This window comes from Trichosurus vulpecula, chromosome 8, assembly GCF_011100635.1.
Source record: "Trichosurus vulpecula isolate mTriVul1 chromosome 8, mTriVul1.pri, whole genome shotgun sequence".
Classification (NCBI taxonomy): domain Eukaryota; kingdom Metazoa; phylum Chordata; class Mammalia; order Diprotodontia; family Phalangeridae; genus Trichosurus; species Trichosurus vulpecula.
This window is the reverse complement of record NC_050580.1, coordinates 178,188,099-178,204,831: the sequence shown is the minus strand read 5'-3', so window position 1 is coordinate 178,204,831 and position 16,733 is coordinate 178,188,099. Positions and strand designations below refer to the sequence as shown.

At 42.4% G+C, this 16,733-nt stretch overlaps 1 protein-coding gene and 1 gene segment (V, D, J or C); both read left to right on the top strand.

The window, feature by feature from the left end:
* Positions 1-901, top strand: part of LOC118830157 — a 126,349-nt gene extending 125,448 nt beyond the window's left edge. Inside the window, exon 7 of the C gene segment in view lies at positions 229-901.
* Positions 1-16,733, top strand: part of LOC118830158 (T cell receptor alpha chain MC.7.G5-like) — a 528,438-nt gene that overhangs the window by 404,507 nt on the left and 107,198 nt on the right. The gene's annotated exons all lie outside the window — the stretch shown is intronic.

The window sequence follows — 16,733 nt, the reverse complement described above, 5'->3', positions numbered from 1 at the left end:
GCTCGTGAACATCTTTAACCTCTATTTCTTTGCCTCCAAGGCTCCCATTCTTGGCTCCCTCACTTTCCTCCTGGCATACAAACACTTGACCGTGTATTCCCTAATCCTAAAGATTAGCTTCTGACGTGGGAGGCTGGGCTAACCCAATACTTTTAAACTTTCCATCAAGCTACACTGAGGGGCTTCCAAAGGACAGATGATTGACTGACCATCCTCCTTTACTTTCAGGCTTGTCTACGCCACAAGGAATAAAGTAACCAAGAACCCACTGAGATGTTTTCCCTTGACTCCCCCTTGCTGGGATGCAAATGTTGCTGACTATTTTGACTGGCAGATCTTTTTCATAATTGCTTTTGCTTTGGAAAAATTAGAACCAACTCTTTTCAAAGCCAGGTGGAAAGCTAGCCCTGGAGGATTCTGATTCTATGTACCGATGTGTTTCTGTAACTTTGAAAAGGGACGTGGAATTGTTTCACCACTTTGGCCACCAGATTTAAACACTTGAATAGTGTTCCCGCACCCTTCTGATTTCTGCTACCTCCAGAATTTGAACCAAGGGGAGAGAGGAGAAGCTTTAGGTTTGTCCCGAACCCCACACCCACTCTTCCCAATGTGCCCATCTTCTCTGTGCTTGTCTTGGTAGCCCCAAAAGAGATAGTGTCAGAAATTCCCTTTTTTCTAGAACCCTGGACCTAGAAAAGACCCCAGAGTTCATCTCAACCAACCCTCATTTGCAGCATGAATTAAACATCGTTGGCAAATGACTGTTTAGCCTCTACAGAAAGAAATATAGTGATGAGGAATTCATTACCCCATAAGGCAGCCCATTAGAGGCAGCATGGAACAGTGGAGGGCGAGCAGGGTTTTAGAGCACTGGAGACAGGATCAGGAAGAGCTGGGTTCGAATTCTGACTCAGATACTTACCTAGCTATGTGACCCTGGGCAAAGGTCTCATTTAACTTATCTAGGCTTCAATTTCTTCTGTAAAATGACAGCGTTGGACTCAATGACCTCCAAGGTCCCTTCCTGCTCTAAATCTATTGTTTTATTAATTATTTTTATTATATTTAACTTTTATGTAGCTATAATTATTAGCAAGTGTTTCTTTATAATAACCTGAAATCTGCTTCACTTAACCCTTCACTCTGTGATCCCCATAGCTCTTCCTTAGAGGGTCTGAAAAAAAATTAATCTAATCTCTTTTCTACACAACAGCCCTTCAAACATTTTAACATATTTATAGTTCCCTTTGCCCCCAAGTCTTTTTTCTCTGTGCTAAATATCCCCAATTCCTTCAACTCATCTTTGTATGGCCTGATTTATAGCCCACTTGTATTTTTCACTTTTCTTTGTATTCTCAGAGGTAAGTACAGTGCCTGGCACATAGTAGGCACTTAATAAATGCTTGCTGACTTGACTTGTCGATTCTCATTCTACTGGTCACCCTCCTCTGGAAACATTCCACTTTTTCTATGTCCCTCCAGGGCAGAGTATAGTGGAGTCTTTCATTCTGGACACTGTATGTGTATCTATTATTATAGCCAAGGTCTATGTTACCTGGCTTAGCTGTCATGTCACACTGCAGAATAATATTGAGCCTACAATTCAATATTATTATATTATTACACCAATATTATACCAAAACTCTTCTCTCTCTCCTAGGACCTTTCAATTTACTTAGCTCTTCACAGACAAAATGACATGAAGCCTCCTCCTTGCCACTCTCTGAACATATTACAGATTCACTGAAAAGATCAGGCAGACATCTATCTTGGTGTTTCTGAAGAGAAACTGATACACAGAAGAGAGAAGACCATGTCTTACTTCCCAAAGACTAGTTAATTCAGAATAGAAATGAGAACTGAGGGTCTCAGCATCCAGTCCTGGGGTTCTCTCACTAGAAGCGCATTTACTGATACTGTCCCTGATAACATCTGCTCTAGTGACAGCAAGACCTAGTGGCTGTTAAGCAGGTTCGATCATCAACCAACAAGAGACTTCTGGTACAAAGATGATTTGGGAGAAAATAGGTCCTGATTCTTTTGCCTATGGTATCAATACACCGTCTGCTGTTTCTCTAAGATGCCGTCTCTGTACTATATACTAAAGGGTGTTTTGTGTTTCCCGTCTCCTAAGGTTCAAGTAATTTGCAGACCACTGCAAAAGGACTGGGTGGGCCTCAAAGCTTGCTCAGCTTACCGCTAGTCAGGCTGAATCGGAGCTAAGTACCCCAAGGTCACACCACAGCTTCCTGAGACCCAGCCCCTAGGTTTCCTTCTGGTAGCAGCACTAGCAAGATCACTTGATATGACTCACAAGTTTCTGTTTCCCCTACCTCAGCAAGTTTGCAGATCTCTCCGGGCTTAACCGCTCTGACGTCAGAGTCTCAGAGATTGGGGCTGTGGTAGAGGCTAGTGGGAAAGAAAACATTTTTTAGCTATCAGTAAGAGAGCAGGTAGGTACCTAAAGGTAGCAATAAAAGGTCATTTTCTCACTGAGGGTCTAGACTCCAGACCAGGTCTATACAGCTAAAACAAATTAACCAGGGAAACTCAAAACTGTCTAGAACAAGGGTTCTTAACCTGGGATCCACAAGGGCTGGGTCTATGAATGGGAACAGAGGAAAAACTACCTTATTTCACTAACTTTTGGGTTGTTTTTTTTTAATCCTATGTATTTTGTTTTATTTTATGTACTAAAATCATCATTCTAAAAAGGGCTTCACAGGCTTTGTCAGACTGCCAGAAGAGTCCCTAACCCAAGAGAGGTTAAGAACTAGTCTCTAATACAAATCATTCAGGCCCAGACAACTCAACGACCCCAGTACTGTTATTCCTTGCCTGCATCTTCTAAAGTATACTTACATCTGTTATAATTGTTGTGGGCAGCTTGGTGGTGCAGTCTATAGAATGCTGGCCCTGGAATCAGGGAGACTCATCTAACTGAGTTCAAATCCAACCTTAGACATGTTCTAGCTGTGTGACCCTGGCAAGTTATTTAAAACCCCATTTGCTTCAGTTCCTCATCTGTAAAATGAGCTGGAGGAGGAAATGGCAAACCACTCCAGTATCTTTGCCAAGAAAAAGCCCAAATGGTGTCACAAAGAGTCAGGTATGACTGAAAATGGTTGAACACATGATTGTCGTAGCAGTAGCAACAGCAGCAAGAATCAGCTAGCACCTGATAGCACCTGAAGGTTGATAAATATTTTGCCCACCTTATCTCATTTAATCCTTAACAAGAACCATGTGAGGCAGACCCTATAGGTATCATTATCCCCACTTTACAGATAAGAACACTGAGGCTCAGAAAGGATAAGCGTCAAGCTGATAGTCACCTTCCCAATAGGGATAGGTGGTAGTCAGCGTATATAGCATCACTTTCATTTTCATTTTGTTGGGGTGAGGGAAGAGGCACACAATGATGTGAAGAAAGGCCATATAACTTGTATGAAGTCACAGGAAGGCAAGGGTGTTAAAACTCAGACATCAAAAGTCCCAACTTTGAGATCTTTCCACTAGATTAAGATCCCTCCCTGAAATGAGGAGAGAGCCTGACCATCTCAACCATCCTAAACCGAATGATTAAATTTACTACCCTGTGGCTCATCTCAACTGTAAGACCTAGCTTTGATTTTTCAGACAAAAGCCCCCTCCCATACGACAGGCTTAGAAGTATCTTATAAGTGACATGAGGGTCCTTCCCAGGCCCAATAGTTAATCCCTCACCCCAAAATCAGTCAGTCAGCTAGCATTTATTAAGTACCTACTGTGTGCCAGGCGCTGCATTAAGCGCTGTAAATGTAAAGAAAGGCAACAGTGTAACAACAATGCTACTTGCTGCTACCATGGCTGTGTAAGGCCAATAACACCAGCCCGCAGGAGGGCCGCTAGCACAGGTTCTGTGATCTGCTTTTCTAAGGAAAGCAACTTTAAGGGGTTAACAATCTTACTTTAATTAAACATACATATACCATTCACTTAGTTCAGAGGGAAAAGCCAGCACCCTGAACCTCAGAGCAAATACAAACAGAAATTACAAACAGAGACAATATAAACAGATCAACGGACAGATTTCTGTCTGACAAAAAACACAATATACATAGTTACCAGAAAAGCACCAACATCTGGGTTTTTCAAAGCCAGGGGGCTCCGATGGCTATTACCCAGAGTCTCTTCTGGCCAAATCACATAACACTCTTCCAGTGAGTGTGAGTCCCAAACAAAATGCTAACCTCGAATTATATATACACTTCTTCAGGGTCAGAGAGCTTCCCACCTCTCTAGGGCTTCACACCTCTCATGACCTAATTAGCAAAGGGGTGTGGGCCTTCCTACAAACAAAGGTAAGACTCAATCAAAGGCATTTGATTGCCTTAGTACTGAGAAGCCCTCCAAAACAAAATTCAACAAAAAGTCCCACTTTGCTTGCCATTACAAACAGATAGTCCCTGCTCTCAAGGAGCTTATAATCAAATGCTGTGGTTCTCAAACTTTTTGGTCTTAGAACCCCTTTACATTCTTTAAAATTATTGATGACCCCAAAGAGCTTTTGTTTAGAAGGGTTATTGCTACTGATGTTTGCTATACTAGAAATTTAAACAGATACCATTTTTAAATGTTTGTTCATTTTAAAATAACAATGCCAAACTTATTGCATGTTAATATAAATAACATTATTTGCAAAAAAGTAATCATTTTTTTTTGTAAATTTAGTAAGAAGAGCAGGCACAGTTTTACATATTTTGACAATCTCCTTAATGGAAGACACCTGAATTTTGCATTTCATTTCATTTGCATTCTGCATTCAACTGTTGTGATATGTTGTTTTGGTTGAAGTATATGTAGAAAATCAGGGCCCACCCCTATGTAAATGGGAAAGGATAGGAGTATTTAAAATTTGTATTATTATGAAAATAGAAAGTCTCAGGGACTCCCAAAGGGGCACAGACCGCAATTTGAGGTAATGTGCCATTCCTACAGATAAGAACCTATCCTGTATTAAAGGCTCCCACACAAAAAGAAATCTCATAATATCTGTCAATAACCCATTCTGGAATCCAGCAAGTTCCTCCAGTAAGCCATTGGGAAATTTTGTTGTCCAGAGATAAGAAAAATAATAAAACAGCTATTTAAGTAGTACTATAAAATTTACAAAGCACGTTAAATAAATTATCTCATTTAAGCGTCACAATGATCCTGTGAGCTGGGAAGTAGCTACCATAGATATAATTATCCCCATTTTACAGATGAGGACATTGTGGCTCAGAGTGGCCTATGTGGCCTATGACTATGCTGCTAGTAAGTGTCAGGGGCAGAATCTCCCCCATTAGATTTTAAGCTCCTCGAGGTCAGGAGCTGTCTTTGGTCTTTTTTTGTCTCCACAGGGCTTAGCGTCATCTCTGTCACATAATAAGTGCTTCATAGGTGTTTGATTGATTGATCCCCTTTCCAGAAGACAGCCTCTAAGATATTTGAAGGCAGCCACAATGCTCACCTCAAGTTTTCATTTCTCCATACTAACCAGTCCTCACATGACGCTATTTCAAGTTTCCTTGCCAAATTAACCTGGATACACTGGATACATCAACCTCCTCTGGCTGCACTCTAGTTTTTCAGTGTTTCTCCTAAAATGGAATGCCTAAAGGGAGAAGGTTGATGTAACAACAAAATCCGTTCTGCTGAAGGTGTGACTCACTTCTTTATTAGATCTTCATAGACAGGCTTCTAAATCACCTTGGATGTCAAGAGGAAAGAGAATATATATAGAAGTCTGGTGGCCTCCTCACTACCCCTTTAGCTAGGAGAGGCTTCAGTGAAGAGAGGAAGCACAAACAACTATACCACTGGAACATCTGGGGCTCCCAGTCTCCCTAGAAGGTTCATTTGGGTCCCAGCTCCTGTTCTAGCCTGAGGCTGTGATAGATAAAGCCCAGGGGGCATGTCAGTTCTGACATCAGATCATAGAAATGTAGATTCCTTCAAGGTACACAGTTAGCTGTCAGCTTAGACCAGAGAACACTGAGGAGCCAGCAATTAACTGACTAGCGTGTTCCGCTTTTGGACCCCTTGTTTGCAATGCTCCCAAAATGTCCTTTAATCAGACTTTAGCAAGGGTCCAGCTGCCAGACGAACCAGTGTCACAGTAAAGAGATCCAAATCTCAAAGTCTGGATATGTCGGGGGGAAAGCTCTATTTTTATTATAAGACATGACTTGAAGAAGCTGGATGAACAATAGCATTCCTCTGCCATCCAAGTAAGCTATCCTCACAAGTTACGATTAACCAGAATATAGAAAGTGTCAGTGAAAAATGAGAGGCAGTAGTCTGTATCACAAACTATTTGAACTGGCCTTGGGAATTGCAGTTTATTGTGTTTAAGGAGGGAGAACAGGTACTTGCTCATCTGTGTTGGCCTTGGGGACTTGGAACAGAAGGAGCCTGTTCTTCCTCTGTGAGCCAAGCTTGCAAAAGAAGGGTGAAGGGAGAAAATCTAAACCAAAGAAAGAAGACCCGCCTGCTCATTTATACTGAAATGGAGGCTGGTTTAAAGATGGAATCACTCAAGTTAAGGGGGAAGATGTAGAGCCACTCTAACTTTGCCTCCATATCTGTATACATGGAGATCCTGCTATATTTCAAAGCTTTATTCTATATTCATCAGTATCAGTGACACTGGCAATAGCCACCATTAGCTCACAATCCATATATACCTCCCTTCCTCTTCTGTCAGCAGTCAGAATATAACTCAGTTTCTCCAAACTACAGTCTGGTAACCTGGGCCAAGAATTCATTATTTCTGTTTAAACCTCTCTGGATTTCAAATGCTGCAAAATGAAAGGGCTTCACTCGATAATCTTTCAGGTCCTTTCTATTTCTGTCATTCAAGGTTAATGAGTATGGCATCAAAGGAACAAGGTCAAGCCCTGGGTCTGCCACTTTCTACCTATGTGACTTTAGGCAAATCATTTAAACCCTCTGGGCCTCATTTTCTTCATATGCCAAACAGGCAGTTGGACAAGATCATCTCTAAGGTTCATTCCAAATCTAACATTCTATAAATTCTACTTCTCTATTGCTCCACCAGCTCTTCAGGGCAAAGAATGAAAGGACAGTGTCCCCTAGAGGCAGAACATGACTACAAAGCTTCATACCCTTTTTTTACTCTTTTGGTCCATGCACCTCATTTTGCAGATAAGGAAACTGAGGGCCAAAGGGAAACCAAGAGAAAACAATTAGTCAAGGGTAGAATCAAAATTTGAGCTTACTTCTGACTCCAAATTCAACACTCTTGAATGACTGATATTCACTCAATCCCCTCATGGGGAGAGAATGGAAGGGAGGGGGAATGGAAATTTAAAAACTGAGGAAGAATAACGTCAAGAAATGCTTTTAAGAAAAAAACTGACTACTTTGTAAAGTACAATACCAAGGTTGACCTCAGAGCACAACTGAGAAAATGTACCTCCCTCCTTCTACTGCATAGGTAAGGGACCAGGAGTGTGGAATATCTCATATACAGTCAGACATGGTCAATATATTAATTTTGCTGAACTGCTTTTTTTTCTCTTGCTTTTGTAATCTCTATTTCAAGGAACGGCTCATTGGGTAAGGGAGGAGAGAGAAATATATTGGGAAGTGAATATGCTGTTAAAACAAAAGATCAATAAAAATAAGGCAAAACAATTTTTAAAGAAACATTTTTAAAAGTTTATCTCGTGACTCAAGGGTTGCCTTGGGTCAAAAAATTCAGCCAACTGTTCTGGTGCTAAATGTCTCCATGCTTTGCTAAGCTGATCCTCAGCTAGCCAAAAAAGTCCACCACCAGGACCAAACTTTCCACTTTGGTAAGATTTTCCTGTATTCCCATCCACTCCTATCACCTTCAAGAATCCAGCCTGACTGTTACATTTGTATTTCCAAGATATTAAAATATCCACAGGAAAGCCTCCAGCATTTTAGGTAGAGGATTAACTGAAACACCAGAAAAATCACACGGAATTAACAGGCATAAAAGGATTGTGCTGTACACCAGAGAAAGTATACCCGCTCTAATGAGATTATGAATCTATCTACCTAGGCATGCCTATTTCATTTTTTCTTTAAAAAAAAAAGATCCTAATTCCCAACATAGTTTCAAAGTAGGGAAAATGCCAATGGGACTGAAATGAAAAGAGGCCAAAAGACTTCAAAAGACTATTTCTGGATAATATGGAGCCAACTAAGTGGCACAGCGGATAGAGTTCTGGGCCTGGAGTAAGAAAGACTCATCTTCCTGAGCTTAAATCTGGCCTCAAGCACTTAATAGCTGTGTGGCCCTGGGCAAGTCACTTAACCCCATTTGCCTCAGTTTCCTCATCTGTAAAATGAGCTGGAGAAGGAAATGGCAAACCATTCCACCTTCTTTGCCAAGAAAACCCCCAGTGGGGTCATGAAGAGTAGGAAACGACTAAACAACAATATGCTATGGGAGGTGATGATGCACTGACTAGGAATCAGAAGACCTGTCTCTGACGCTCCTATCTGTGTGACCTTGGGTAAGTGGCTTGACTTCTCTAGGCCTCAGTTACCTCATCTCTAAAATTAAGGGTTACGATTTAAGGAGCCGGACTAGATGCCACTTCTTTTGAGATACTGAGTTCTCCTCATTCGCTGTAGGTATGAGCTCCCCACTGAGTGACAGAGAATTCCCCATATGGTCCTGATCAGAGTCAGTGGGGGTTTTTGTAAAGTTCCCCAGGACACCTGCACCTCCGTGACCAAGTAATAAGAGGCACCATGTTCGGGCCCCACCTCAGAGATCATCAAGTTGAAGGTTTTTTGGGCATTATTGTGCTGCACAGAAAACTTCCCTAAGGCAAAAGAGATACTTAAAGAGCCACGGCCATGCAGGATAGATTGGATGGAAGAGTCAGACTGCATTCAAAACCAGTCTAAGTATGGTATTGTATAGTGGGTCTCATATCTGCAGGACAAAGTCACTTTGCTGCCCAATGCCACCACCTGATATGGAGAACTCTGGATCACTTGGTTACACCTGATGTTTTCATCTGTGAATCGACAGAAGAGAAAAGTTGGGAGAAAAAGGTGAATTCTGTGAAGTTTCCAGGCACCAGGAAACTTTCTGCTCCAGGTAAAGAACAAGTCAGCTCAATGAACCATAAGCCAAACCCTGCTCCAAGAAGGACTCAGGGAAGAAGAGCAAAAAGAGCAGGAAAGAGAACAACCCACTGATAGAAACTGAGTTGTAAAGGAAGGAGACACATGGGCCAAGAGAGGCTGAGGCAGAGCTGGAGGAGGAGGAGGAGAGGAGAAGAAAAAGAAGGAAGAGGAAGAGGAGAGGAAAACAGCAAGTCAGAGACAGGCAGACAGCAGAGAAGAAGAAAAAAGGCAGAGTTTGGGCAAAGAGGTAAAAGGAATGTGTACAAATAAATTCACTCACAAAATAAAACAAAACTTAAGGCCAAGATCAGAGACATTTCCCTTCCCTGCGTCAGCATCGAGGATGAAGAACAAGAACTCTTGAAAACCACCACAAGTGCATATCAGCCTCTGACAGGAAGAGGGCAGGACCTCAGTGGCCCTGACAGGCACTTGGTACCATCAACAGGTAACTGTGAACAAGATGCCCCAAACCTGAACTCAAATTCCAGCCCTCTGCCCTTTATTACCTGAAGGACCTTGAGCAAGTCACAAGCTCTATGGATATCAGTAATCAAAAACTTGAGAGGCCTGGACTAGATGACTCCAAAGTCCTTTATGGATCTAAATCTAAGGACCTTTGATCTTTCCGTTATTGTGGGAGATTAAGAAGGCATATAAGAGGCAGAGTAGAGTTGGCCTTGAAGTGAAGACCTGGGTTCAAGTCCAGTTCTAATGCTTACTAGTTGAGGGCAAAGTCACTTAGGTCCTTCATGCCCCCAGGCAACTCTCTAGAAGACCATAAGTTGCAGCACAGGTAACAGATCTAAATTGGTAGAGGGAGTTTCCTCTCTGGGAGCTCCCAATCACAAAGAAATCACAAGTCTAGCTCCACCCCACAAAAAAAAAGAAAGAAAAGTAAAGTAAAGTAAATGAAGATGGTGATCTTGAAAGAAAGGACAGAGATGAAGAAAGAAAAGGTTAAAAAGCAGAGAGGTAGTAGGAGGAAATGGTAATGGGGGCAGGGTGAATGAAGGGAAGAATAGGATAGAGAGGTCAAGGAAATGAGAGAAAAGGAAGAGTACAATGGAGAAGGCTGAAAGAGTTGGAAGAATGTAGAGAGAAAGTCCAGTCCATTGTATTTATAGTACAGGTACTGCAGGAGGCCAGCTGCAGAAGCTCACCTCTCTGGGCCTCAGTTTCCTCATTTGTAAAATGTTTGGATGAGATGACTTCTGAGGTCCCTTCTACCTCTATCTATGAACCCACAGATTCTTCTCTGGGCTGCCCCACCCTGACCAAAGTAATATCCTACGGACAAGCCGGAATCCAGCCAGAGCTTAGAGGCAGATCTATACCCCTGTCATATAGCTCAGAGGCTCTTCACATTTGGGGCACCATGGAGCCTGTTAGCCATCCGGTGAAGGAAAGTGAGGGCAGCAACTCTCCAGCCAAAGGAGCTTTGTAGCACACGAAGAACAAGGCCAACCCCACTCAAAGAAACACAAGACGTGAGCCGTGCTGAACTGAGTATAGCTTCTTGTCTACCTTGACCTCCTCTCACTTGCCTATTTGTGAACCCTTGCAGCTTAAACCCCAGACCTCATCTCCAAATAGCCCTTCTGGGGCCTGGTTATGAATCCCGGTCTTGGTCGTGTTACTCTTTCCAACGCTGACTCCTAATCTGGTCTTTTCAATGGAATTTTTGACTGGTCCCAACCTAGATTCTGATCCCTACCTGCAACAAAACTTCTCAACTGCCACCATTTTCCCATTCTTCACCCAATCCCTATCCCCCAAATCAGAGAGGGTGCAGTGTATAAAGCACTGGACATGGAGTCAGGAAGACCCGAGTTCAAATCTGGCCTCAAACACTTCCTAGATGTATGACCCTGAGCAAGTCACTTAACCTTTGCCTGCTCCAATTTTCTCATCTGTAAGATGGGGATAATAACAGTGCCTATTTTCCAGGGTTGTCCTGAGGATCAAATGAGGTAACACTTGTAAAGCATCTATCCTAAGGCCTGGCACGTTGCTGTTGGTTAGTTATTTCAGCATGTCCAACTCACCATGACCCTATGTTGGGTTTTCTTGGCAAAGATACTGGAGTGGTCGGCCATTTCCTCCTCCAGCTCATTTTACAGAGGAGGAAACTGAGGCAAACAGGGCTAAGTGATTTGCCCAAGGTCACACAGCTAGCTCATGTCCAAGGCTAGATTTGGATTTAGGTCTTCCTGACTTGCCTATTAGTGAACCCTTGCAGCTTAAACCACAGAAGTTATTTCCTAATGGCTCTTTTCGGGCCTTGCTGTGAATTCTGGTCTTGATCTGGTTTCTCTTTCAGGTCCAGAACTCTATCCACTGAGCCATCTAGCTGCCTTTTCCAAGCACAAAGTAAATGCTTAATAAATGCTTGGTCCCTTTTCTTCGCAAACCAGGGAAAGTTGCTAGGCCCACCTGCCACCACCACCACAACCCTCTGCCTCCCCCCCCCCACACACACACACACCTGGCCTGGGCTAATAAAGAACAAGTGTACGGCAGCTGCAAACTGCTCCTTTTTCTAGTCAGTAGCACTCAGCGTTGCCACCACCACCCAGCCCAGACCTAACCAACCCTTCTCCCTGGGGATCGGCAACCAAAGCCCAGAATTCTGCTCTCGGATTCTGTCAGTAGAAGCACATGTTTGCCACCCCAGCAACCGTGTTTATAGATCAGAAATAAAGAATTTTTTTTCCTATCAGGGGCCACAGGCTCACAGAAACAAATCAATTAAAGTTAAGTGCAATTTCATTTATTGGTTTTTTTCCCCTCAGAGAGAAACATAAAACAAGTAACTCAATCGCTTTTTAAATGAATTATAGGGGGCATAAAATGTTACTCAATACACGAATACAGGTTATTTTGTTTGGCGTGATTTTAAATGAAAGGCAGTGTAGCATGGTGAAAGAAATTCTCTGCATTTGGAGTCAAGACCTGGATTCAAATCCTGACTCTGACCCTGAATAGCCGTGTGACTGAGGGCAAGACTTCTCTATAGATCATCTGCAAAATGGGGCAATAATATTTCAGCTACTTACCTTACAGGGTTATTGTGGGGGAAATATGCATCATAAAATTTAAAGCACTATATAAATGTGAGTTATTACCTGCCTCACAGGGATTTGTGAGGAAATTGCTTTGTAGGCCTTAAAGCACTAGATAAATGGGAATCATTATCTAAAAATAAACTTCATTTTCCTACTGCGACCAGTTAAAGGAGAGGGGGGGGAGGGGGTTGGTACACAAAGAGAAAGAGGGGAAAACTAGGAGAGAGACACACACAGCAGTCAGTCAATGATCATTTATTAAGCACCTACCATGTGCCAAGCACAAGTGAGACACTGAGGAAAGGAAGCTCATTGGGCTTAGACGGGAGCATGAAAAGTGCTCACATCCTGGTTGCACTAAAGGTTAGGGACTTCAGAATATGTCACCATGTGAAAAGGATCAGCCATTTTTCATTCCTTGATTCAGACAAATAGTGAGCACCTCACAATATTCAAGTCTTTTTAATTATTCTTATCCTGAAATCCTGAGGGGGTTGGGGCAGGGCTGGTGCTTTGGGAAAAGTACTGAATTTAGAGTCAAAGGTCCTGGGTTCAAATCCTCACTGTCACTTACCTTGGATAACCTTGAATAAATCACTTCATTTCTCTGGATCTCAGTTTCTCCATCTGTAAAATAGTTGGGTGAAGTGATTTCTGAGATCTTTTTTAACCTCTAAATTTACCAACCTATGAATTCTTCCTTAGGTTCCCCACCCAGACCCAAGTGATATCATATGGACAGGAAGAACTCCAGCCAGAGCTGAGGACTAGATCCACACCCTTGCTAAGTATAAACTGTGAAAATACACAGCTGGGTTCAGGAAAGACTGGGGAGGCGCAAGAATGGAGAAGGACAATAGAAGGCATCCTCACAGCATCTATTCACCAGCATTAGCAGTGGTGGTGGTGGTGGTGGTGGTGGTAGCAGTACTAGTAGTAACTCAGATTTACATTGTACTTAAAGTCTATAGGACATCACCCTCACAACAACCCTTTGAGGTAAACAGTACACATTTTTTTAATATTTGTGTATTTTCCCAATTTTATCATTAAGGCTCAGAGATACCAATCATTTGTCTCCTAAGCCAGACCAGAACCCAGGTCTTTAGATCCTAAGTTTTTCACTGTGCTTTTATTTATTTTTTTTACTCATTTATATTTATTATTTACTTTTTTTCCTGAACACAAGGGCTCTCCCTGGACTAGCACTTAATCCTCCCTTAAATTCCCTTTATCAAGAAAAAGCACTTGCATGCATATATTATGCTAAATTACTATATCATATATATGCATATATATATATACAAGGTGTTCCTAAAGTCTGGAAACATAGGCAAAAATGCATATTTTCAAGAAATGAAATGAATGAAATTTTCAACATTTTATTTAATTGGAATATTTACAAATAACATCTTCAATATGATTTCCATCATTTGTGATGCAAAGGTTGATGCACTTTGCAAGATTCACATGAACTCAATGCAGTAACTCCACATTGCCGTCAGTTTTAGCACATTCACTCCTTATGTACTCAATCAAGTGTATTGCATCTGTGACTTTCATTGAGTATACCTTCTCTGTTAGCATGACCCAGAAGAAGAAGTCAAGGGGGCCAAGGTCTGCTAATATTCCAAATATTTCCAGCAATATAACCAGCATTTCTGCCTATGTGTCCAGACTTTAGGAACACCCTGTATATAAACTCCACAGCTAATTCTTAAAAGTTAATTGATAATGGGTCAGCAAGTCCAATCAAGAAAGACTGAATGGTTCCCCATGGGTTAATCTTCAGCTTCAACAATGAATCAAAGGTAGAAACCAAGCATCAGTATGAGGGGCAATATGCAGAAATTAAAGGAAGGCTTTCCTTAGAGTTCTACAAAAGCATACCAAGAAAGATCCGTTACTGATCCCTGTTAGCAACAAGAGCAGGCAATGTGGTGCAGTGGCTAGAGCGCTAAACCTGGAGTCAGGAGGATCAGAGTTCCAAGCCTGCTTCAGACGCTTATTAGCTGTATGACGTATAACCTCTGCCTGTCTCTGTTTCTTCATTTGTAAAGTGGAGATTGTAATAGCACCTCAGGGCTGTTGAGAGCATCAAGTGAGATAACAAACGGGAAGTGCTTTGCAGAACTTAAAGTGTGCTATCCTGTGTTAGCTATTATTATTGTCATGGGATTGAGAACTGGAAAGGACCTTAGAAGTAACACAATCCAAACTTCCCCATTTCACAGATGAAAAAACTGAGGCCCAGACTGGGGCAGTGGCTCACCCAACAGCAAGCTCTCTGGTCGCCAGCTTGCCCACCTGTTAGGGCAGCTTTCCCATCAGGGGACAAAAGTCAGAGCTCACTCACAACCATACCCAGTTTCTTCCCCCTACCTGCCTGACCTATAAAATAACTGGCAGACACACAAGGCCAATACTTTCTTCCATTGTTAGAACCCTTATGTTCCAGGCTCAGTTCAGGCGCCACCTCCTATGGGAAGCGTTCCTTGATTCCTTTCCCTCCTCCTCCCCCTTCTCCAGTGGCTCATTGCTCTCTAAAATTACTTCAATTATACCCATCTGTGTATGAAAGGCATCTCTTCCGTTTGTGCTGTAAATGTTTAACAAGTGACCCTTTCGGGAGGTAGGGGGAGGATGTACGGAGGATACACTTTTAAGTTTAATATACATGATTAACATCCTCTCTATCACTTTGTTAAGTCTAGATAATCAACAAAACAATAAATCGAGTCCTGATCCGCAGCATTTGCTGATTGCCAAAGTGCACTCACTGCGCCCACACTGAAAATTTAACAATTAGTCCTCATGAGCCCGGACAAGCCGACTCCAGCATATCCCTATTTCTCCCCCTCCCCCACCCACCTCACAGTAGAATGGAAGCCCCCAGATAGCTAAGACTATTTCATTTTTGTCTTTGCATTCCCAGAACTGAGCGCAGTGCCTGGCTCGTGGTAGCTGCTCAAGCAAAATTTGTTGAATGGAATACAAATAGTAGAGTCAGGATTTGAACCTAGGTCCTCTGACCTCCAATGCAAATGACTCTTCCCACTAAAAAGACAAATGAAGGAGGCCAAGAGATGCAACTTAGGCTGTACCAGGAATAGAAACTGGTGCATGTGAGCCGATTGTTGAATTTTCGTAAGAGAGCCAATTGTTAAGTTTTCGCAGAGAGTATATACACCTTGGAAATAAACAAATGCTGCAAATGAGAGCCAGTATTTTCTACAATAATCAGAGAAGTTCAGTGTAGACCAAAGGTAAGGAACCAGGAAAAGAATATGGACTTCTTGGGGAACCAGGAAGTGAAGGCCTTGGGCCTTCCAGGAAAATAGTCCCCACAGGCTCCTAAAGGGCCCTGGGCTTGGAAGGGACTGCTGGACAGCTCCCTTAGGTTTTCACTGTGGTTTCTTGTTTGTTGTCGTTTTCCAGGACTATAGCCTGTTTTTGTCGCCACTCAAAAGAGACGGACTTATGAGTGATTTGTTAAATGCAAGCCTTTGAAATACCCAGGTAGGAAATACGGGTTGTCCAGAACCTGAGGAAGCCAATCACCCTCTGATCTCGTTTTTTTTTTTTAATTGCAGGGGGGCCTATTAATGACTCCATAAGGAATTGTCTGGGTTCTTTCCAAACACAGTATTCTTTAAAACTTAACTGAGGGAACCAGATCTTGAATCTCAAGACTGAACTCCCCTCCCCTTTGCCTCTCATAGGAGCCACCATCTGATCTAGGGCCTCTGCCACCGTGGCCTCATCAACCCAAGTTAACATTACGTCATCAGTACAGTCATGGATGTGCCGCTGGGAAGTGGGGACTCTTTCAGGTCTCTGATCACTGATTTGCATCAATATGAAGGATAATAATTCAAGTAACTCTGAAGAATGATGGTGAAAGGATACTGAACTCCCAGCTAAAAGCAGACTGCTGCAACTGGTCCCAGAGATGGAAATAGAGAAAGAGGCATTGGCAAAATCGATATTCCCATGTCCCTTGGCTGCACCTGAGCTCCCCGGCATAATTCATTAGCAAAGTCAGGAAAGTCCACAGCAAAGGGGATAACAGATTAATTCAGCTTCTGATAATCTACTATTAGTCACCAGGCACCATCCACTATCTTTGTTGGCCACGTAGGGTTGTTATAAGAGGAGTTTGTAAAGCGAAACTCTCCAGTCTCCTTCATCTCAATTACAAGGGAGGGAAAAGCTTTAATAAGCCATCCCTCCAGGACCCTATATTATTTAATATTAACTACACGAGATTGTTTAAGTAACTCCAAGAGCTTCCATTTAGTTCTACCCACAGTAACTGGCATACTTACCCATACAGGTACCAACTTCCAAAGAATCCATAATATCTATGTTGTAATATAACACATATCTACCAGGGTGCCCCTCTCCCTGCCCTAACATTGCCCAGGCCAGATTTCCCCCTAAAATCCAACAAAACCAGGAATTGATTGGCCTGTGGGGTGGAGCAAAGATCAAACTCTGCCT